Here is a 23,209-nt window from a genome sequence, read left to right as displayed (position 1 = left end):
TGATGATCATGAAGGGCGATGATGATGCTACAACACTAATACCGGTGTCACACGGGCGTTTGGAAGGCCATTGAACCGATGGTCTATTGACTCACCTGTCAAGCACAAGCTCAGCTGCCACATGGGCGGTTTTGCCCATGTGGCAGCTTGTGCTTGGCAGCTTGTGCGGAGCACCCCACACCTCTGTTGAAAGTTCGATGGCTATTGAGCGACAGAAGCGGAAACAGTGTGAACGTGCCAACATTGACAAGCGGTGGTATGGCCACAGTTTCGCTCGCTGCTCAACAACTTAAAAACCAAACATGCTATCATAATTACGCATAAACAATTTATTGAAATGTTTTAAGAAAAATAACAGATGCATGTGTACTTTTAAGTGTATTTATATTATTTCACTTACGATAACATGAAAATGAAAACAAAGATTTGCAGCACCACACAATTTTTGCGAGAAACACCTGAACCACTCGACAGCCATTGAAAACTGACGTGTAGCAGCGCAACAACTCTATTGAGTCGATGGAGCAGCGGCATTCAGACGGCCATCGACTCGATGGCTTTTCAAAAGGGGCCCGTGTGATGAAGGTATTAGATTTGTTATACCCACAGCTCTTTTGAAAGCATGTACACATAGGTTGCACGGACGTCACATCCGGGAACGAGAGGACCGAAATCCGCCATGTTTAAGAACACCTGGAATAGTAGTCCGGAGCCTTGCAGCGATGAGATGTGTTTTTCAGACGTGCAACTGGCTTCACCATAACTACAGTGAAACCTCGGTGATACGAACACAGCTCATACGAATTTCGGGGTGATACGAATTTTTCTTTGGTCCCGGCCAAGGCCCATTGGCCTGCAAAGTAATGAAGTGCGGATACTGGGATCCAATTTTCACCCCGCGACGCTTGATACGAACGTACGCTACAGCCCAAGTACGAAGAGGTGCTGTCCGGGCTGTCGCGGAAGACGCGCCAAGCACGTGCGAGTGCAGGAACGCAAGCGCAGGCATGCGCACCGCACCGCCAAGTCGTCAGAATCACGGTGCAAGAAAAAAAAAAACTTTTCTTACGATCAGAATAAACCTTCAGAGACGCGTCACGGCCTCCGAGATTGTGCACGCGAATCCTTGAGGCTCTAATGTGTATCCGTGTGCCTTCGCGTTCGAGTTACAGAGGACAGTGGCACCATGCTTTTTTTTTTCAACACGTTGACGCGGGCTGCTGTCGTTGTACGTGCCTTCCTCGTGAATCAGACATCCTGTGAACGGTGGACGAGGACCGAAAGAAGGCGAGGACGGTCTTGGCGAAGGAGTCAGGCCTCACAATGTCAACACGCGCGACTGTTAAGGTCGCACTTGTGGCACGACCGTAAATTTCCCAAAAAACATCCCCAACACCTACGCGATAACAATGTAACGTAGGACAGTCGTTCTGAAATTTTGTGGCGTTGATCTATTGCGTCAAAATGCCTCTTCCGTTACTTTCGCTTTAGTACTCCGCTGTCATGCGAAACAAGCATACGAAAACTTGGAAGGGGCTACTGCTGTCGTGGGTCACAATGCACCTGGTTCATTAATTAAACACGCACGTACGGGCCGCATATTTACGACTGTTGGTGTGATTACCGACATCTAAAAACTTAACTGACAATAATTCAGAGTTCTTCCTGACATTGCTGTGGCCCTGAAAAACAATAAATGAAAACGCACGCCAGCTTTCTTTTGTCGCATGCTAATTTGTCGCATGCTAATTTTCCATGTTTTCTGGTGATATGAATGTTGGATGATACGAATATTTTTGGTGGTCCCGTGAGATTCGTATCACCGAGGTTTCACTGTATTTGCGCTATTTTCGGATGCAGAACAAGATGTGGAACTTCTGCTTCGAAAGGCAAGGCACAGCCACGCGTTGACATGTTTAGTTTGCCTGCGATTATAATAAATCAGTGCGCGCCGACAAGGGTGTCCGAAAAGCGCCGCAGCGCTCGGCTGCATTAACAGAAGAGACTTGAAAAAGGAGAAACACATTTGTGTCTGCAGTCTTCACTTAATCACAGGTAAAGGCATTTTCGAGATATGCCCAGGTTTAACACCTTTACTGACGTGATTATGTCACCTCTCCAGAATGCTGCCTAGATTCACAGCAATGTACACGCGAGCTTTCCCTCTTCAATTAACGTGTCTTGAATTAAGTTTGGCCTAACAGTGCAACATATATGAACGTTTTCACTTTCAAAGGAAAACTTGTGAATTTAATGAACGACGTACGCGAACCCTGACTGGGCATCGAGCCTACTGCTGGGCCGCGGCCGTTATGACCGTACCGCCGCAGCATCTGCGCGTTTTCACCGCTGTAAAAAGCAACGGAAAAGCAAGCTCGATGCCGTCGTAGCGGGCACGCCGTCCACGGAGCCTGGAACAGGGTGCAAAAGAAGCATTTACGCCTCCCAAACAACACCAACACTTGCCCCACCGCGATGCAACACGGGTTCGTACCCGTCAAGACAATATCCTGTCGACGCCCGTGCGTCTGAACCACGGTCTGGACAAAGATGAAGTTTTACTTCGACCATAATGTGAAAGAACGTCGTTCGTTAACTCTGCTTAGGACGATGACACGCTGCAATAGAAGCTCCTATGCTTCTAGGCTCTTCCCCCATCCGCTGTGAAGTAGTGTAGTTGCGCCGTCCAGCGACTTGTAAGTTCATTTGTTGCAGCCTGACTTCACTTGTTGAAAACACCAAATAACTCACAATGTCGCCGTGTGTGACGGCAGGCAGCAGATGGGCGTATCGGTACAGCGTACTTACCAATGCACAGATCGTAAAGGTTGATGTCATCGCACATTTCTATTCTAGCTCGGTATCGTACCCGAGTCGGCCCCACGAACTCTTCAAAGTACGACGGGCAAAGTACGTGCACGCTTTCTTTCGCCATGTCGCTCAGAATAAATCAAACAACGCCGACAAGCTCCGTCGCGCCGGGAAGCTGCACCAGCTGCACGCACAGCCCGACTGAATGTTCTTAAACTAGGCGGTCGCTCGCTTTGCAAGCCGGAAATGACGTCACGTGCAACCCATGTGTAATCTTTGTGACCACAGTGCCAACCATAGTGGCCGCAGCATTTGCATTCCTGTATCTTGGTCCTCTGCTTATTCCTTATGGTATCTGGCACGTGCTGTTGACCAAGCTTCAAAACAATGAAAACATCAATCAGGTTATCTGTATGTTGCAAATATTCCGCGCTTTCAAAAGCTTCTTTAAGTGTTAAGGCCTCTTTGGCCAGCAGCTGCTTTTGCTAACTATTCAGGTGCCACATGCAACCTGATACCTTAGAAATCTAGCATAAAAAAATTGCTGTATGTCATTCGCTGTAGTTACCATTTCACTGTAGCTGAGAGAGTTCAAATGACACACTGCTGCTTATCTGCACAAGACTTCTATCGTCTTGAACGAAGCAGATGAAGGTGGCCAAACCGGGAACACTGAAACAGCCCTATTGGAAAAAGTCAAATGGTGGACATGGTGGGTGGATAATGGACGGTGGTGGATGGTGGACGATGGTGGGTGGATAGTAGACGGTGGTGGGTGGTGGAAAAGGTGGGTGGATAGTGGACAGTAGTTTAGGTGGGCAGATGGTGGACGGTAGCCTTGGTGGGCAGAAATTCTGCGTGTACAAGGGACGTGGCAGGTACGGAGATGGCGGGCATATTTGTCAATGAACTATTTCCCTTTCAATGCTATTTCAGTTACATTTCAAAACATATTTGTCTGTTACACAAGGCATACAGGTTAACCACAGAAAACCAATTGGTAACTCTCAGCTAATAATAATAATATCTGGGGTTTAACGTCCCAAAACCACACCTGACCGTCCCATCTGAGGGCTCCGTAGCCGTTGCGCATGCTCGAGGTGAAAGAGGGAAAAAAAGAAAGACGGGGAGGACAACTTCTTTTGGCGGATGTGACGTATTATGCTTTTCTTCATTTATTGATTTTTTTGCACGAGTACTCTCGAATCCGGGCCGCTCCACGATTCGCGCGCGGGGCGCGCCTCGTTCGAGAGCCGCGCCAGCCGCGCGCAAATTTTGCGTAGGGTGCCTTGATGCACGCTTTCGCGCGCGCGCGTCGAGGCACACTAATTTTGCGCTCTACTTCGCTTCTGTTTCGTACAATTGCAGTAGGCCACGGCTCGATGACAGTTTTCACTCAGCTGTTGGTTCTTGCGCGACTCACCTGAGAGCAAAGGTGAGTGGGCTACAACTATCGCGCGATAAAACCGTCGTTTTTTTTAACTTACAAATGAGTGGATTAGCGTGGTTAATGTGATAGCTGAATTTCTGGGAGCTTGCGGGATAACATATTCTTTCATCAGCACTTGCGCCGTTCCTATATGCGAGTGATCAGCAGCACGCGTGTGTTGCCATGGCTTTCGTTTCGACGTAAAAAGAACGGCGGGAGCTCGTACGCTTCAACGATTGCATGCACCCGGTTTAGTGGCAGAGCTGTCGGGATATGTGTGCGTGCGGTTTTTCTTTGTGTACAAATGAGCATCCGAGCACCGGTCGCAACTCTCGAGGAAACCCCAACAACTCCATGCGACATCCTCGAAAACCAAAGAGGAGAACGACAGAAATGCAGCCGTCCCCATCCGGATCTTACCGGAGAACAAGCGCGAGATCGGCGTCGAGTACAAACCAACACGTACCCTCACTTACAAAGAAACCAAAACATAAATCCCACAATATACGCGCGCAGCTGTCCGTGGTGTGGAGAACGGCCAACTCTCGCCCACATTACGTGGGAATTTGAATCGCGGCCCCAAAACATCAATTCTCCACTTTTTGGGGACAACATTTCGAACGAGGCAGTGGGAGGTGTGGCTTGCTAGCAAGGATCGCGAGAGCCAGCTGGCTCTGCTCGACCAAGCCCAGCGAGCCGCAAAGGCCAGTGGAGCCCTGGACTGAGGACCCCACCCATTTGCCCAGCAACCTTTTAGCAAATAAAACGTTTTTCATCATTATCTTAGATAAAAGTAGCATTTGTTAGAGCTTCTGCTTGCTCAGCTTTCTCAGCCTGCTCATTGTATGCTGCACTGGAACTGGTACTGGTGCTGCTCCAGTAAATTTAGTCGCGTACTAGCATTATCTTTCTACACACTTAACAAGGCTTCTGCACACAGCTGATGCTTATCACTTATATAGTGTAAGTCGCCGCAAGAGGTTATACTTGCGCTTAGAATTGTTCTGGTGAAAGCACAGTGCATGGCAAAGGCAACCATAAAATGCACAGTAGCATATTAATCCAAAGAATTTGCTTACAGCTTGCTTGACAATAAGTTGTTTGGAAAGAATAGTGTTGTCTCAATGGTCTCGGCTCTGGCCAATTTTTCCATGCCATCACTGTTCTCCTGTGCTTTGCGCATAATAGCCCCTATTATTCATGAAATGCAACTTCAGTCTCTGACAAATTCGGGATTTCAGCATTTTGGCCTATTGAAGTAAACTTGCCTCAAGAGTAGAACCCGATAGCATAATCAGGCTGTGTTCGAACTGCCTTCTCAATTGCTAGCCTGGCCTTGCTCCTCATGGGATGCCTCAACCGTGTTGCAAAGAAAGGAACATCTGTGAGAGTAACATTGGCAGTTTAAAGCTATCCTAGAATTCCCATGGCAAGTACCATAATAAAAACAGCAGATAATGAAGCAAAGGAAGGTATATGGGACGTTAATTGTATTAAGCATCTTGTAATAATTATATGGATGTGAAGAATGTAAACTGGACTAAAAAAAGACAACTTGCTGCCGGCAGAGACCGAGCCTGCCACCTTTCGATCCGAAGGTTGCAGGTTCATGATGATGATGTATGTTGTTTATCGGCGCAAGGGCCATGTGATGGCCAAAGAGCGCCAGGACATGATAGCTAAAGTGAACAATGGTTATGTTAGGTGGCTGTAAAGGGGCTTAAAATTCCTCGCGCTAAAGGCGGGTAAAACATATACGTAGTAAAATTATGAGATGACGTGGGGCATGTGCATATAGAATGAATGACAAGTGATTGTGACGATAAAACAATGAGGGTATGTTGTGAGCACGAATACCTCCTCAGGGCCTTTGAGGCCAAAGGCAGGGAGGCAGGTGCTTTCTCCAATGTAGCTCCCGTAGCACCAACCTCTTTTCAGAGGTCGTGCTACGGACTGCCTGGGTATGTGATGTGAAAGCTGTGGACTTCCTTTAAAAACGCGAAGAGCGACTGATGTTTAAAAACAGGTTCCCTACCGATGAACATAGCTGGGTGCAATGGTAATTGTTGTCGGTAGGGTAATATAAAATGTTTTCTTCGTAGTGTGTCTAATTCTGTACATTGAATTAAAATGTGAAGCACGGTGAGTGGTTCACCACATTTCTCACACATGGGTGGTTCACCACCGGATAGAAGGTGTGAGTGTGTACTGTGTGTGTGTCCTGTTCTTAGCCTTGTAAGCATAGGTCGGCAAACTCACTCATGAGTCGACTCACTCAGACTCACTCAGACTCATATCGAGAAGTGAGTCTGAGTCTGAGTGAGTCCGGTTGAGTAAAGTTTTTGTGAGTCTGAGTGAGTTCGGTTGGGAAAAATTTTGGTGAGTCTGAGTCCGAGTGAGTCCGGTTGAGGAAAATTTTGGTGAGTCTGAGTCCGAGTGAGCCCTAAGGGCAAAATATATTGCATGAGTGAGTCTGAGTGAGCTCCACAATTTTTGCCGACCTATGGTCCTATCTACTCAACTTTAGCATTACTATCAGCCCTATGCAGCTCACGTTTATACTCCCGTATACTCCCGCATACTTCAACGCACTACCATTCATATGTCAGCTCAATATTTATTGATCAGAGGCGTGAGTTGAGGAGGGAGAGGGGGAGGAGGTGCCTTGACCCCCCCTCCCCCCCGCAAACTTTTTCACGGGAAGTTACTGATAAAAATATCTCGTGTGAGTCATGACTTTCAATAAAAAGATCCTTATTGAACTGCAAACACTGATAACTCGTACTTGAAGGTACGAGATCAAAAGGTGCTAAGTAGCGCACCAATTATGCGAGATATTGGCGTTAAAGGGCATTGGCATTATGGTAGAAAAAGGATAATTTAATGCTGACGGACTCACGAGTCGACTCACTCAGACTCACTCAGACTCAGATCGAGCCGTGAGTCTGAGTCTGAGTGAGTTCGAGTGAATAAAAGTTTGGTGATTCTGAGTCCGAGTGAGTTCGGTTGAGAAAAATTATAGTGAGTCTGAGTCCGAGTGAGTCCGGATGAGGAAAAGTTTGGTGAGTCTGAATCCGAGTGAGCCCTGAGGGTAAGATATGTTTCGTGAGTGAGTCTGAGTGAGCTCCAGATTTTTTGCCGACCTATGCTTGTAAGTATTACTTCTGTGTGGCGTGATTTTGATACTGGCGGCCAATTACCCAGATGCGGCTTGATAACATGTAGTTTGTTTTGCGTGTGTGTGTCCCATGTGTTCTGCCAATAAGCCCTGAGCTTGCTTTTAATGAAATGTTTTAAGTCCAGTGGAGGAACGGAAAGGAGTGTATTGGCGGCAGCACTTTCATGGGCGGAGGCTGCTAGCTGGTCAGCCAACACGTTGCCTTGGATCTCGCGGTGACCTGGCACCCAGCACACTACGACGCGCTGTTTGAGTGCGCAGACTGTGCATAGGAGTGAGTACAGGGAGACGAGGACGGGGTTTTTGTGTTTGTTCAGAGTTTTGAGGGCTGTTACCACGCTTAGGGAATCGGTGTATATTACTGCGCTTTGGAGTTTTAATTGTTTTATGTGTTTGACAGCCGCAAGTATGGCGTATGCTTCTGCTGTGAAGATGCTCGTATTCGGGTGCAGAATGCCGGCATCGGAAAAAGATGGACCAACAGCTGCGTAAGTCACAGAAGTATTGGACTTTGAGGCATCGGTAAAGAATTCTGGGCAACTGTATTTGTGCTGTAGTTCGAGGAAATATGTACGGATATGTGCTATAGGCGCGTGTTTTGTAACTTCCACGAAGGATACATCACATTCTATGAGCTGCCACTGCCACGGCGGGAGATGTGCGGCAGGGGCCATCAAACAGTGTTCGAGAAGCGGCACACACATTTCCTCAGCTAAGCTCCTCACGAGAAGTGAGTAGGGCTGTCTCACCGAAGGACGGTTGTAAAACAGGGCAGAACTGGACAAATCATTAATTGAGGAGTGTGACGGGTGTTCTTTGTCTGCGTTCACTTTGAGGTAATATAGAAAGGACATGTAAGATCTCTGCAGGTGGAGCGACCACTCGTTCGAGACGACGTAGAGGCTTTCTACGGGGCTGGTGCGAAAACCACCCGTAGAAAGACGAATGCCCAAGTGGTGGACCGGGTCAAGCATTTTCAAGGCGCTTGGTGTCGCAGATTGATAGATTATCGCCCCATAATCTAGGCGCGTGCGTATTAGGCTTCTATACAGATTCATCAGACATTTTGTATCACTGCCCCTGATGTTCGCGACAAAACCTTGAGGATATTCATAGCTTTCAGACACTTGTATTTGAGATTTTTGATGTGAGGTACAAAGGTCAATTTCATGTCTAAAATTATGCCTAAAAATTTGTGTTCGGTTTTTACAGGTAGCCGCTGGCCGTGTAGGTGAATGTCCGGATCGGGATGGAGGCCTCTCCTTCTTGAAAATAAGACGCAGGTGCTTTTTTGCGGGTTAAGGCTGAACCCGTTGTCGTCTGCCCATTTGGTTAACTTTTTCAAACTAAGTTGAACTTGCCGCTCGCACATTGTAAGATTGCAAGATTTAAAACCGATTTGAACGTCATCGACATATATGCAATAAAACATGTTACGCGGGATGCACAAACGCAAAGAAATCATTTTGATAATAAAAAGTGTACAACTCAGCACGCCACCTTGCGGCACTCCTGTTTCTTGGACAAATGTTCGGGACAAGACATTGCCCACTCGAACACGGAATGTTCTATAGGATAAGTAACTTTCTATTATATCTAACATTCTTCCACGTACACCTAAGTGGGACAGGTCTCTTAATATTCCAAAGCGCCATGTGGTGTCGTAGGCCCTTTCCATATCGAGGAACACCGAAAGGAAGAATTGCTTATGGATAGAAGCGTCGCGAATTTGTGCCTCGATACGTACAAGGTGGTCAGAGGTAGATCTGCCTTCTCGAAAACCGCACTGGTATGGGTCTAATAATTTGTTTGCTTCGAGGAAATGTATAAGTCGGCGGTTTATCATCTTTTCAAAAAGTTTACACAGGCAGCTTGTTAGTGCAATGGGCCTGTAGCTCGCAACGGAGGATGGGTCCTTGTCCTGTTTTAGAATGGGAATAATGATGGCTTCTTTCCAGGTCGAGGGGATCTCGCCGGAAAACCAAACCGCATTATACAGGGAAGGGAGGGCTTCTTGCGTTTCAGATGGAAGGTGTTTTAACATTTCATACACAACACGGTCGGAGCCTGGGGCAGAATTATTGCAGCAATTAAGCGATGCTTGTAGCTCAGCCATGCAGAAAGGTTCATTGTACGCTTCGTGTTTTCTGGACTTGCGATCTAATTTCTGTCTTTCGATTCTTGTTTTGTATCGCTGGAAAGCTTTAGTATAGTGCGACGAGCTGGACACCTGTTCGAAATGTTCGCCGAGGAAGTTTGCCTGGTCTTCCAAGCTGTCGCCTTGTGTGTTAAGTAAAGGAAGTGAATGTGTTTGTCGACCTGCTACCCTACCGACCATGTTCCAGACTTTAGCCTCCTGTGTATATGTATTGATACCCGATAAAAACCTCTTGCCAACTTTCCTTTCTTGCTTGTCGGCGCGTTCTCCTGCCTTGAGACTTTATGTTTCTCAAATTGTCAAGATTCTCGGCTGTTGGAGAGTCTCGAAGCACCCTCCATGCTTTGTTTTGTTTTTTGCGCGCGTTTCGACAATCATTGTTCCACCACGGCACACGTCTTTTGCCGGGCAGTCCAGTTGTTTGTGGGATGCACTTAGTTGCAGCATCGATGAGAAAAGCTGTAAAGTAATCTACTGCTGCATCTGTACTTAAACCACACATATCAGTCCAACTTAAGCAGGCAACTTTACGGAACTCCTCCCAATCGGCGTTGTCAATGTTCCACTTGGGAACTTGTGGAGGAGATTCATTAATTGTTGGTGCACTCAGAACTATTGGAAAGTGGTCACTTCCGTAAGGATTAATAATTACTTTCCAATTGAGTAAGGGTAGAAGCGATGGGGATATAATGCTGAGATCTATGGAGGAATAGGTATTGTTAGCCAGGTTATAATATGTTGGCTCTTTCTGATTCAACAGACACGCACCGGAAGAGAAAAGGAACTGTTCAACCAGACGACCTCGCGCATCACAGCGAGAATCGCCCCACAGACTGCTATGTGCATTCAGGTCCCCAAGGACCAGATAAGGTTCTGGTAGCTCATCTATTAAGGACTGGAATTCATGTTTTTGCAGGTGGTAGTGTGGGGGTATGCACAGAGAACAAATGGTGACGAGTTTGTTCAGCAGGACCGCTCGAACAGCCACTGCCTCAAGGGACTTTTGGAGAGGTAAGTGTGTACATGCTATTCCGTGACTAACTACAACGGCTACACCACCGGATGACGCCATGGCATCATCCCGGTCCTTACGGAAAATGATGTAACTGCGTAGAAAGTTCGTGTGTTTGGATTTTGTGTTTCTTGTACACACAGCACTTTTGGTGAATGTTTGTGTAAAAGTTCTTGGATATCATCGAGGTTTCTGAGCAGTCCTGTGACGTTCCATTGTATAATTTGTGTTTCCATTATGGAGGTAGTGTAGTGCTGTGTGTACGAAAAGGAAGTGGCTGTTGTTTAATCGGAAAGTTAGAACTCAAGTAGTAGGGCCGTCGTTGGGCCCTGTTATCGGCTTTTTAGTTTTCTTGGCGCGCTCCAGGGAGCTACGCCTCTCTTTCGGTACCAGGGGTACCGGAGTTGTGTCCATTGCCTCGTGTGAGGCACTGGACGCCCGCGTACGCGAGCTGCTGGTTTGTTTTTCCGACCTCGCCTGGCGAGGCGTGGTCGTGAGACCCGACGTTCCTGGAGTAGCCGGGATCTCTGGCTTAGTTGGTGGAGTAGACTTAACTGCTGCCACCGCGGGGGCAGCCGCCACGGTCGCTGGCTCACTTTGCGTGAGCTGGGACAGTGGCGGTGGCCGACGCGACGCTGCCCCCTGACGCGTCGCATCGGCATAGCTTGGGCCGTGAAAGGCCGAACACCTTCTACGTGCTTCTTTGAAAGATATGTTCTCTTGGACCTTCAGTGCTATGATATCTTTTTCTTTTTTCCAATTTGGACAAGAGCGTGAATACGCAGCGTGGTCGCCGTCGCAGTTCACGCAGTGTGGTGTGTCATTGCAGGTGTCCGAGGCATGGCCTTGAACACCACATTTTGCGCATGTAGGTCGACCACGGCAGCTCTGCGAGCCATGATGATGATGATATGTGGTGTTTAATGGCGCAAGGGCCAATTGATGGCCAAAGAGCGCCAGTTCATGAGACAAAGGATATGAACAATGGTTGTGGTAAGTAGCTGTATAGGGGCCTTAAAATTCCTCGCGCTAAAGGCGGGTAAAACATATATATATATATTAAAATCATGAGAGTGACGTGAAATATGTGTAGTGGAATGAATGACAAGTGGTCGCAAGAATAAAACTATGAAGATATGACATCAGCACGAATGCCTCGTCAATGCCCTTGAGTCCAAGGGACGCGAGGCAAGTGCTGTCTTTAACGTATTCACCGCAGCAGCGACCTCTGTTTAGAGGCCGTGCTACTGATCACCTTGATATATGACATGAAAACTGGGTACATCGTTTAAAAAAGCAGACAGTGACTGATATGTAAAAAGCGGGTCCCTACCGATGAACATTGAAGGGTGAAGTGGAAATTGCTGTCGGTAGGGCAATGAGAAGTGCTTTTTTCTGATAGCATCGAGTTCCTTGCACTGGATGAGGACGTGAAGGACCGTGAGTGGCTGACCACATCTATCACACAAAGGTGGCTCGCCACCGGACAGAAGGTGTGTGTGTGTACTGTATGTGTGACCGATCCTGAGTCTGCAGAGTGTAACTTCTGTGTGGCGTGATTTTGATACTGGCGGCCAATTACCCAGATGCGGTTTGACAACGTGTAGCTTATTTCGTGTATGCATATCCCATGTGGTTTGCCAAAAGACTCTGAGCTTTCTTTTCAGGACGTGTTTTAGGTCTAGTGGGGGAATAGCTAAGGATGTATTGTGACTGTTTTCGTGGGCGGATGCTGCTAGCTGGTCCGCCAACACGTTGCCTTGTATCTCGCGGTGCCCTGGCACCCAGCACACTACGACATGTTGTTCGAGTGCGTAGATCGTGCTTAAAAGAGAATACAGCGAGACAAAGACGTGGTTTTTGTGTCTTTTCAGACTTTTTAAAGCTTTTACCACGCTTAGAGAATCTGTGTAAATCACTGCCTTTTGTAGTTTTAATTGTTGGATGTGTTTAACGGCCGCAAGTATCGCGTAAGCTTCTGCTGTGAAGATACTTGATTCTGGGTGTAGAATACCGGAATCTGTAAAGGATGGCCCAACGGCTGCGTAAGACACAGAAGTATTGGACTTTGAGGCGTCCGTAAAGAATTCTGCACAAGTGTATTTGTGTTGTAGTTCAAGAAAGTGTGTACGGATATGTGCAATAGGCGCGTGTTTCGTTACTTCCATGAAAGAAAGGTCGCAGTCTATAAGGTGCCACCGCCACGGCGGTAGTTGTGCAGCGGGAGCCCATAGACAGTGTTCGAAAAGTGGCACACCCGTTTCCTCAGCCAAGCCCCTCACACGAAGTGAGTAGGGCTGTCGCACCGAAGGACGGTGGTCGAAAAGGGCAGAACTAGATAAATCATTTATTGTGGGGTGTGAGGGGTGTTCTTTGTCTGCGTTCACTTTGAGATAGTATACAAACGACATGTAGGATCGCTGCTGGTGGAGCGACCACTCGTTCGATTCGACGTAGAGGCTTTCCACGGGGCTGGTGCGAAAAGCACCCGTAGAAAGACGAATGCCCGAGTGGTGGACAGGGTCAAGCATCTTCAAGGCGCTTGGTGTCGCAGACTGATATATTATCGCCCCATAATCTAGGCGCGTGCGTACAAGGCTTTTATAAAGGTTCATCAGACACTTCCTGTCACTACCCCACGTGGTGCGTGACAACACTTTTAGAATATTCATGGTTTTAATGCACTTGTTTTTTATGTACTTAATGTGCGGTATGAACGTAAGTTTTGTGTCTAGAATTAGCCCTAGGAACTTGTGCTCTGTTTTTACCAACAGACGCTGACCATGTAGGTCAATGTCTGGATCGGGATGAAAGCCTCTTTTTCTGGAGAATAGGACGCAAGTGCTTTTTTGTGCATTCAGCGTAAACCCATTCTCGTCTGCCCATTTAGAGACCTTGTTCAAGCCCAGCTGGACCTGCCGCTCACACATTGAAAGGTTGCACGACTTATAACCGATCTGCACGTCGTCCACATATGTGCAATAAAACATGTTCCGTGGAATGTACAGACGTAGCGAATTCATTTTTATAATAAAAAGTGTGCAACTCAGGACACCACCTTGCGGCACTCCAGTTTCCTGGACAAATATTCTGGACAAGACGTTACCCACTCGGACACGGAATGTGCGATTGGACAAATAGCTTTCGATTATGGTCAGCATCTTTCCTCGGACACCTCAGTGTGAGAGGTCTTGCAGTATGCCAAAACGCCATGTGGTGTCGTAAGCCTTTTCCATATCGAGGAACACCGAAAGAAAGAATTGCTTGTGGACAAAAGCGTCGCGAATTTGTGCCTCGATACGGATAAGGTGGTCAGAGGTAGATCTACCCTCTCGAAAACCGCACTGGTATGGGTCGAGTGATTTGTTTGCTTCGAGGAAATGTATAAGTCGGCGGTTTATCATCTTTTCAAAAAGTTTACACAGGCAGCTTGTTAGTGCAATGGGCCTGTAGCTCGTAACGGAGGATGGGTCCTTGCCCTGTTTTAAAATCGGAATAATAATGGCTTCCTTCCAGGCCGAGGGGATCTCGCCGGAAGACCAAACAGCATTATACAGTGGGAGGAGGGCTTTTTGAGTTTCAGATGGCAGGTGTTTCAACATTTCATATACAACACGGTCGGAGCCTGGGGCGGAATTATTGCAGCAGTTAAGCGATGCTTGTAGCTCAGCAATGCAGAAAGGTTCATTGTATGCTTCGTGTTTCGTGGACTTGCGCTCTAATTTCTGTTTTTCTATTCTTGTTTTGTATCTTTGGAAAGCTTCACTATAGTGCGACGAGCTCGACACCTGTTCGAAGTGTACACCTAGGAAGTTCGCCTGGTCTTCCAAGCTGTCACCTTGTGTGTTTACTAGAGGAAGTGAATGTGCTTGTCGGCCTGCTACCCTGCTAACCATGTTCCAGACTTTGGCCTCCTGTGTATATGAATTAATGCCCGATAAAAACTTCTGCCAACTTTCCCTTCTGGCCTGTCGGCGCGTTCTCCTACCTTGGGACTTTATGTTCTTGAAACTGTCAAGATTCTCGGCTGTCGGAGAGTCCTTAAGCAACCTCCATGCTTTGTTTTGTTTTTTCCGTGCATTTCGACACTCAGTGTTCCACCACGGGACACGTCGTTTCCCGGGCAGTCCACTTGTTTGTGGGATGCACTTAGTTGCAGCATCCGTGAGAAAAGCTGTAAAGTACTCTACGGCTGCATCTATGCTTAAACCACACATATGAGTCCAATTTAAGCGAGTAACTTTACGAAACTCTTCCCAGTCGGCTTTGTCAATATGCCATTTGGGAACCTGTGGGGGACAATCATACATTATTGGTGAGCTCAGAACTATTGGAAAGTGGTCGCTTCCATAAGGATTATTACCGACTTTCCATTTGAATAGAGGTAGAAGTGATGGAGATGTAATGGTGAGATCTATGGACGAGTAGGTATTGTTGGCGAGGTTATAATATGTTGGCTCTTTCTGATTCAACAGACACGCACCGGACGTGAAGAGGAACTGTTCAATCAGACGACCTCGCGCATCGCAGCGAGAGTCACCCCATAGACTGCTATGTGCATTAAAGTCCCCAAGGACCAGGTAAGGTTCTGGGAGTTCATTTATTAAAGACTGAAATTCTTGTTTTTGTAGGTGGTATTGTGTCGGTATGTATAGAGTTTATCTAGAAGAACTGCTCGAACAGCCACTGCTTCCAGGGACGTCTGTAGTGATAGATGTGTACATGCTACTGATTGGTTGACTATAATGGCTACACCGCCGGATGATACAGTGGCATCATCTCGGTCCTTTCGAAAAATGAGGTAGTTTCGTAGAAAGTTTGTGTGTTGTGCTTTTAAATGTGTTTCTTGCACACACAGCACTTTTGGATTGAGTTCGTGAAGGAGTTCTTGAATGTCATCGAGGTTTCGGAGAAGGCCTCGGATGTTCCACTGTAATATTTGTGTGTACATATTAATCATACAACGGTGCTGTGTGCACAATAAGGAACTGTGGAGTGTTCAAGTGAAATACTGTTTCAGGAGGCAGGACGGTCGTCCAGCCCCGTAATTGGCTTTTTTGTTTTCTTGGCGCGGTCCAGAGAACTGCGCCGGTGTTTCGGCACCAGTGGTGCCGATACCGTGTCCATTGCCTCCTCGGAGGCACTGGATGCCCGCACGGTCGGGCTAGTGGCTCGAGTTTCGGCCCTCGCCTGGTGAGACGAGGCCTTGAGACCCGACGGCCCTGGAGTCGCCGGTCCCTGTTCGCGAGCGGGCGGTGTAGACTTAACTACTGCCGCCTTGGGGGCAGGTGCCACAGCCGACGGGTCGCTCTGCGCAGACCGAAGGAGTGGCGGCGGCCGATGCGACGCGGCCCCCCGGCGCGCCGCATCAGCGTAAGGTGTGGTGTGAAAAGGTGAGCACCTCTTACGGGCTTCACGGAAAGAAATGTTTTCTTTTACCTTGAGGGTGATTATGTCTTTCTTTTCCAGTTTGGACAGGATCGCGAGTAGGCTGCATGATCGCCGTCACAATTGACGCAGTGGGGTGTGCTTGTACAGTTTTCAGAGGGATGGCCTTGGCCTCCACATCTTGCGCAAGTTTCTTGACCACGGCAGCTCTGCGAACAATGGCCGAATCGCTGGCATTTGAAGCATCGCCTCGGATTTGGGATGTACGGGCGGACGGCTAGTTTGATGTATCCTGTTTCAATGGTTTGTGGTAGATCGCTGGATTCGAAGGTTAGTATGAGATGCTTCGTCGCTATTTCTTTGTTGTCGCGTCTGATTATGATTCGCTTCACATCGGTGACATTTTGGTCTTTCCACCCTTCTAGAAGTTCTTGTTCCGATAATTGAAGGAGATCTACTTCTGAGACGACTCCGCGTGTGGTATTCATTGATCGGTGAGGTGAAACAGATATTGGGATGTTGCCAAAGGTTGCTAGACCACCAAGTTTGTCGTAGTGGTGCTTTTCAGGGAGCTCAAGCAGAAGGTCACCGCTAGCCATCTTAGTTACCTTGTAGCCTGGCCCAAGGACTTCGGTCAGAGACTTTGCCACAACAAATGGGGAGATCGATCTAGCTTGTTTGTCTGTAGCTTCACTATGGATTACGTGGAATTTCGGATAGGAGGTTCTCGGTCGGTTGAAACTTGTTAGTTCTTCGGTGCGTACCCTCTTCTGAGGGAGACGATCAAGTAGGCGGGGAAATGAGGGTGTTCCCATGATAGTTTTGTTTGTTTCGGCAGCAATGGCGGCCACCCACCATGGAGTCCAACAAGGGGACGCTGAAGCACTTAGATGTATAAGGCCACAGACGCCAGCCGTAGAGTGCCGCTATAACCTAATATAACTACTCAAGCGAGAGTAACTACACAAGGTTAACCCTTGCCGCCAGGAAAAATCGGAAGTAACGAGAAGGGAGGAGTAGACAGGAAAGATTTAAAGTGAGAGAGAAAGACGAAGATAGGGGAGAGAGAGACAGGAAAAGGCGACTGCCGATTTCCCCTGGGTGGGTCAGCCCAGGGGTGCCGTCTACGTGAAGTCGGGGCCAAAGGGGTGTGTTGCCTCTGCCGGGGGGCCTTAAAGGTCCAATCACCCGGCGTCAGCTCAACCCCCAGGATTTCCTTTTCCCCGGACACGGCAATGCCACGCACGGCTAGGCGTGGGAGGGGGTCGAAACCCCCCCGTTAGCTCGGGTCCGTGGTGTCGCTACACACCAAACGCCAGCTTGCGCAGACGCCCCTGCGGGCAGCTCTGCGAGCCATGGCCAAATCTTTGACACTGAAAGCGTCGGCGAGGGTTGGGGATGTAAGGTCTTACAGGTGTCTTTGTGTAGCCAGTTTCTATAGTCTGCGGTAGTTCGCTTGTGGAAAAGGTAAGGATCAGGTGTTTGGTGGGGATTTCCTGGTTATTTCTTCGGATGATGATTCGCTTTACATTTGTGACATTTTGTTCCTTCCATCCTTCCAGTAGTTCAGCCTCGGTGAGGTCAAGCAGATCAGTGTCGGATACAACTCCACGTGCTGAATTCATGGATCTATGAGGTGTTACAGTGATTGGAATGTCGCCAAAGGTTACGAGGTTGTGTAATTTCTCAAATTGTGCCTTGTCACGGAGTTCTAGAAGGAGGTCTCCACTTGCCATTTTTGTAACTTTATAGCCAGCACCTAAGGTGGCTGTCAGTGATCTTGATACTATGAAAGGGGACACGGTTCTTGCTGTTTTGTCGGTCTTCTCGCTGTGTACCACATGATAGTGTGGGAATACTTCTATGGGTCGGCTAAGGAAAGTCAGGTCTTCGGTGCGTACGCGCTTTGAAGCGGCACGATCACTAATGAGGGGAAATGCTCTATGCATACTAATGGAATTGGATTCGGCAGCGATGGCGGCCACCCACCACGGAGCCCAACATGGGGACGCTACAAGATTCATTGAATCGAAAACATGCAGACGCCAGCCGTACACCGCTACTATAACCAAATGCGCATAGACCGAGGTTGGCTATTTGCACAAGGTTAACCCAGGCCGCCTACGAAAACAGGGAAGTAACTGAAGGGAGTAGGAGACAGGACAGAGAGGAAAGAAACTAGGAAAGAAAAAGATCAGAGGGAGGGATAGGAAAAGGCGACCGCCGATTTCCCTTGGGTGGGTCAGCCCAGGGGTGCCGTCTACGTGAAGCAAGGGCCAAAGGGGTGTGTTGCCTCAGCCGGGGGGCCTTAAAGGTCCAATCACCCGGCGTCGGCTCAACCCCCAGGATCCCCTTTTCCCCGGACACGGCAAGGCCACGCACGGCTAGGCGTGGGAGGGGGTCGAAATCCCCCCGTTAGCTCGGGTCCGTGGTGTCGCTACACACCAAACGCCTGCTTCCACAGACGCCCCTGCGGGGGAAGGTTGCAGGTTCAGTTTCTGCCGGAAGCAGGTTGTCTTTTTGTCCACTTTACATTCTTCACATCTATAAGCTGCAACATCTAGAACCTGCAACTTCTGGATCTGAAGGTTGCAGGTTCTGAAAGAATATTGAAAAATTTAAATTTCATTAGTTTTTTGTATAGGTGACAAAAACAGAGAACCAGATGTCAAGATGCTGCTGTTATGCATCTAAGGGCTGTGCTTCTGCTGGGAAACTGTTCCAGGGAGCAGACCAGGTGGTGGTCTGCTGTGCCAGGGCACCATGTAGGCAAGATGTTCAACCGAGCCAGACAAGGTCGCAGGCAGCTCACTCTTTTGGGGCAGCTGATGACGAGGACCTCCGCTCCTGCTGCCGACTGTTCCAGGGACCTGGCAAGGTGGTTGCTGTATGGGTTGCAGTTACAAGTGACTGCTGCTGTTCTGTTCTTGTTGCCAGTGATGAGCATAGCAGCTGGAGCTTCTGTGCAATTTCTGGAGCTACAGTGGTGGCGTTATTGTCACTGCTGCGACTCCAAGCTGCACTGTCCCATGGGCCTATGGTGATCTCACGAGCCAGGCAATGCTTCAGCACAACACCGTTGCTCTCAACGTGTCAATGAACTCCGACAACAAAGGAAAGCCTGACAAGAGACATTTAAATTTTCAGAATCCCTCATGTAGCCAGTGGGACTACACGATTAACTTTCTTTGAAGTGGTAGTCCATGTAAGATATTTTGCGAACTTGTAGTAAACATATCTACTTCAGTAAGTGCACTCCAGTGTTTGTTGCATTCCTTGGTGAGTGGCCCACAGCCTCAAACATTCCATCTCAGTGTGAAGGCATGTTCGTTTCCTATGTGCTGCTGTACTGTGTAACTGCGTAAGGCATTGCTTTAGTCAATTCCTTCATGCAGTTTCCATAAAATAAGTTTTTGGCATATGCTCGAGAGTCATGGCACGTATTCTTTCCCTTACCCTCCTGTATACACCACATCATACACCTGTCTAGTGCGACACCATGTATGTGTGCTTCATAATTCCTATTACTTGCCATGCGTTAATACTTGTGATGCTACACATCTTGCTGCAGTAGGCTACTGCAATGTGCATGTCAGTCTTCAGTGGAACCTTGATTATACATCCCCCCCGGTTATGCCAAGATCTGTATTTTATGACGAATTGACGTGGTGACAGGAAAACACTTGTCGAAATATGTAGTTTACTATTAACCTCCATTATGTGAGGAAATTTCACGCCTACCCCACCTTGTATGACACCTTCAATAAGGATTCAGTGGGGGCTAGTTGGTACGACATCATTCTTTTGCTGCGCTAAAATGAAACAGAGGGACGACACGAAAACACAGAATTGCGCACTTCTGTGTTCTCGTGTCGTCCCCCTGTTTCATTTTAGCGCAGCAAAAGAACGTTGTATGACACCTTTGTTACCAACTGAGAAATGAATAAAATACTGCATTTGCACGAATCTAACATAAATCTGGCTTCCATGGGTTCCACAAAAGTTTAACTGAATGTAAAATACCAACTTTTTAATCTAAAACAGATGTGCTCCTTAGAGTGAGAGAGAGTGTGTGAGAGACAAATATTCATTGCTGTTCGTGAAGTGGGATATTTATCTCTTTGCAGTTCATTTTTTTTTATCGATGTAGTTTTCGTAGCTTCAAAGTTGATTCTGGGTAGGCCTTGAGCAAAGGGATACTCAAGGGCCGTTACCTCGACGAGGTCTTTCTACATGGGATTGCTTGAGATTGTCAGCAAGCTTGTCTTTGAGGTTCAGATATTTCCTGTTTTTGTCCCGTAAAATATTCCTGACCAATATGCAGTTGAAGATTTCATCCCTCTGCTACTCACAGTCATAGGCATTCAGCATGCAAAAAGGACGCGATGCAGCTATCTTCTTTCTGCATGCAGAATAACTTCCTTTTATATGAGCTTTCATAATTGAAAACTGATACAACTGTGCACAAAATTATGGTGAGCCAGAACAGAACCTATGTGAATTCGGAAATGTGTGCTCTGTCTTCATTTTGTGGTGGCATTGACTCTGTACCTGACTCCTGTGATAGGAGACTGTTGCCAACATTATTTCGTTTTTGTATTAAATTGACAGGCAATTTTCGACCTTTTCGACTGAATCTTTCAGACGCGATGAAGCCGTTGAAGTACTCGTGCATTCCTGTGCTGCACCGCAGTGCACATGTGTTATGTGGAGAAGCTTGCCTTGATGCATTCCTTTTCTGGGTTGTGCTTCTCGTTCTCTTGATGATACAGCCACCCCTGAAGCGCTGGTGCTTTCTTGTTGTATTGCTTTCGAGGGTTATCCTTCTGGTTCTTTCGATTATATGGCCACCGTTGGACCATTGGACATATTAGGTCCAAGGAAACAATAAAAATGGGCGTTTTTCAACGCTTTCAACAAGTGGGCCCTCCCCCCGAAAAAAATTCCTGGCTATGGGCCTGGTGCATGTATTGTGTGGTACCACTTGATTAACTACCTCGTCGGTCAAGTCAAATCACTGAGAGGTAGCTAAACAAGTACTGCACACATCTGATATTAATAGTAGTCTACAAAAGTTCCCTGTTTCTGCGCCCTGGTTCCATGGTTTGAGTTGCAGGGTTTCTTTGTAAGCAATATTTTTTAAGAGAGTGCATGTTCCGAATGATGACCCTATATTTGAGAAATGATCCCACTAATGACATGCAAGCAAAACATTTGTTCTCCTATTACGGTGCTTATTACGGTTCCCTGTTACGGGTTTTCGAACCACTTTTTGGGCTTTGAGAGAAAACATAACCTGCGGATAGCAGACCCTGCTATATGAACATTTCAGCCAAATCTTTAAAGTCACGCATGACAAGAGAGTTTAGAGGCGACGCACAAAGTTGCCACTTCCTCATGCGCCCTCTTTTCACACAGAGGCCTGCGCTCACTCTTCTCTGAGCTGCTGCCGCCTCTTGTTTGATGTCGAACAGTAAATAGCATGCTATCGGCCAATAGCCGACATAAGAACAGCGTTTGGATCAGACGTGTTTCTTGCCACAGTGGGTGTGAGAATATTGCAATTTTTCAATACGAATTGAATGCGAGTAAAGCAAAATAACTGCCTTCGAATGATGAACATGTCATGATCATCATCATCAGCCTATCTTATGGACCTGGAAGATGAAGGCCTTTCCCAGCAATCTCCCTCTCACCCTGTCCTACGGGAGCTGAATTCAATTGATGCCTCCTAATTGCGTAATTTCGTCTGTCGAGATAACCCTTCATCATCCTTGACCACATGTGCGTTCTTAGAAAGTTGCTAAATAAAAGTAACAACAGGTTGTCATTACTGTTTTAACACAACTTAATCAAACTGCATGCCATAAGGCTGCATGCTTATTTGAAGATGGTTTCGGTAATGCAGTAATTAATATTATCATGCAGAAAAATTATGTAGTTGACGTGTTCACAAGATGAGCACTTTTACGTGCAGTAATATAATGTCTGAAAGTGAAAATATCCCCTCCCTTATGCAGTGTGATGCGTGCACACTGGCGTTTCTTTCTCCAAGGATTTAAACAATACTTAGGTGACATTCTTGGTGGTTATTTTATTGTATTTGATAATAGAATGTGAAAGTACAACATATGCTGTATAACAGAGCTGCAGTATAAAGCTTAGTGAAAAAGGATCCGTTCGTGCTGCCTGAGCGTGAGGGACATGAGGCCGAAACGGAGCAGAAAGATCAAGGGCTCATCATGCATATTTGTCTGTCATTATAGTAACACATTGCCGATTAATAAGAACGCAGCATGACTATGGCCTGAATGATAGTATGCAGTAACTGCAAAGTTTGCATAATGTAACACGTATGCAATAGGAATGCTTTACTTTAAAGATAAGTATCAGTAGCATTCGTAGTACGTAGGGATGGACAAATGGTAAACTTGAAGTTCGAAGCAAATACTAATCTGGTTGAGCAATTTCAAATCGAATAGTTAGATATGACATATAAAGAACAATGAGCGTTTTTGTCAAAATGCAATGAACTTGCACTATATTTTTACTCTATAATGAGAATTAGGCTTGTATGAATGTCACTTTCTTGGTTCGAGGCAAAGTGGAAGCAACATGGAATAGTAGCAGGATTTGAATACTGAGAGAGAGCTAATTAGAGGTGGTAAAATATGCTTCATTTTAAATTTTGCTATGCTTTGCACACATAAGCCCATATAAAATGATTATAAACTTAAAAAAAAAACCTGGGTGGAGGTAATACATGCATTTAACCTTCAGACGTAGTAGCTCTGTGGCACTTTGTATTTCCCTTGGATAGGTGGTCTCACGGCATCACGGTGCCATGCTGCAGTGAAGCCATATTATCAGGTGGGTCACTTTCAGTAAACTATTCATTTGTTTTCAATACTTTGGAATTTATCAGACTTTTTATTTCTCGTAGAAGCGAATTTGAATAGTGTAATATTCACTTGAACATTTTGAAGCGCTTCTAGTGATATGTGGCTTACTTGAATATTTGAATTCATCCGAATATTCGGCAGAAGTTGAATATGCATTTCTGGAAACCAGTACACTTCAAATAACCAAAATATTCTACTCGTGTTTGAAATTTTGAACATGCACACACATCTAGTGCTAACACTACAGAGTGAGCCCCCACTCACACAAAGGAATCACAATGGGAGAGAATGATAGTGTTTCATCATGCATGCTCAAGGTGCACTGATGTAA

At 46.8% G+C, this 23,209-nt stretch overlaps 1 long non-coding RNA gene across 1 annotated transcript; it reads left to right on the top strand.

Annotated features, from left to right (window-relative positions):
* The first annotated feature begins 3,890 nt into the window (after window positions 1-3,890).
* LOC119383947 (uncharacterized) lies at window positions 3,891-22,915 on the top strand. Its single transcript, XR_005181802.2, has 3 exons — window positions 3,891-4,246; window positions 18,702-18,882; window positions 22,797-22,915. It is a non-coding gene; the product is annotated as an uncharacterized LOC119383947 (long non-coding RNA).
* Window positions 22,916-23,209: the final 294 nt, after the last annotated feature.

Source organism: Rhipicephalus sanguineus, chromosome 2 (genome assembly GCF_013339695.2).
Source record: "Rhipicephalus sanguineus isolate Rsan-2018 chromosome 2, BIME_Rsan_1.4, whole genome shotgun sequence".
Lineage (NCBI taxonomy): Eukaryota > Metazoa > Arthropoda > Arachnida > Ixodida > Ixodidae > Rhipicephalus > Rhipicephalus sanguineus.
Note: the sequence above shows the minus strand (reverse complement) of the source record. Positions and strands in the feature narration are given on the sequence as shown.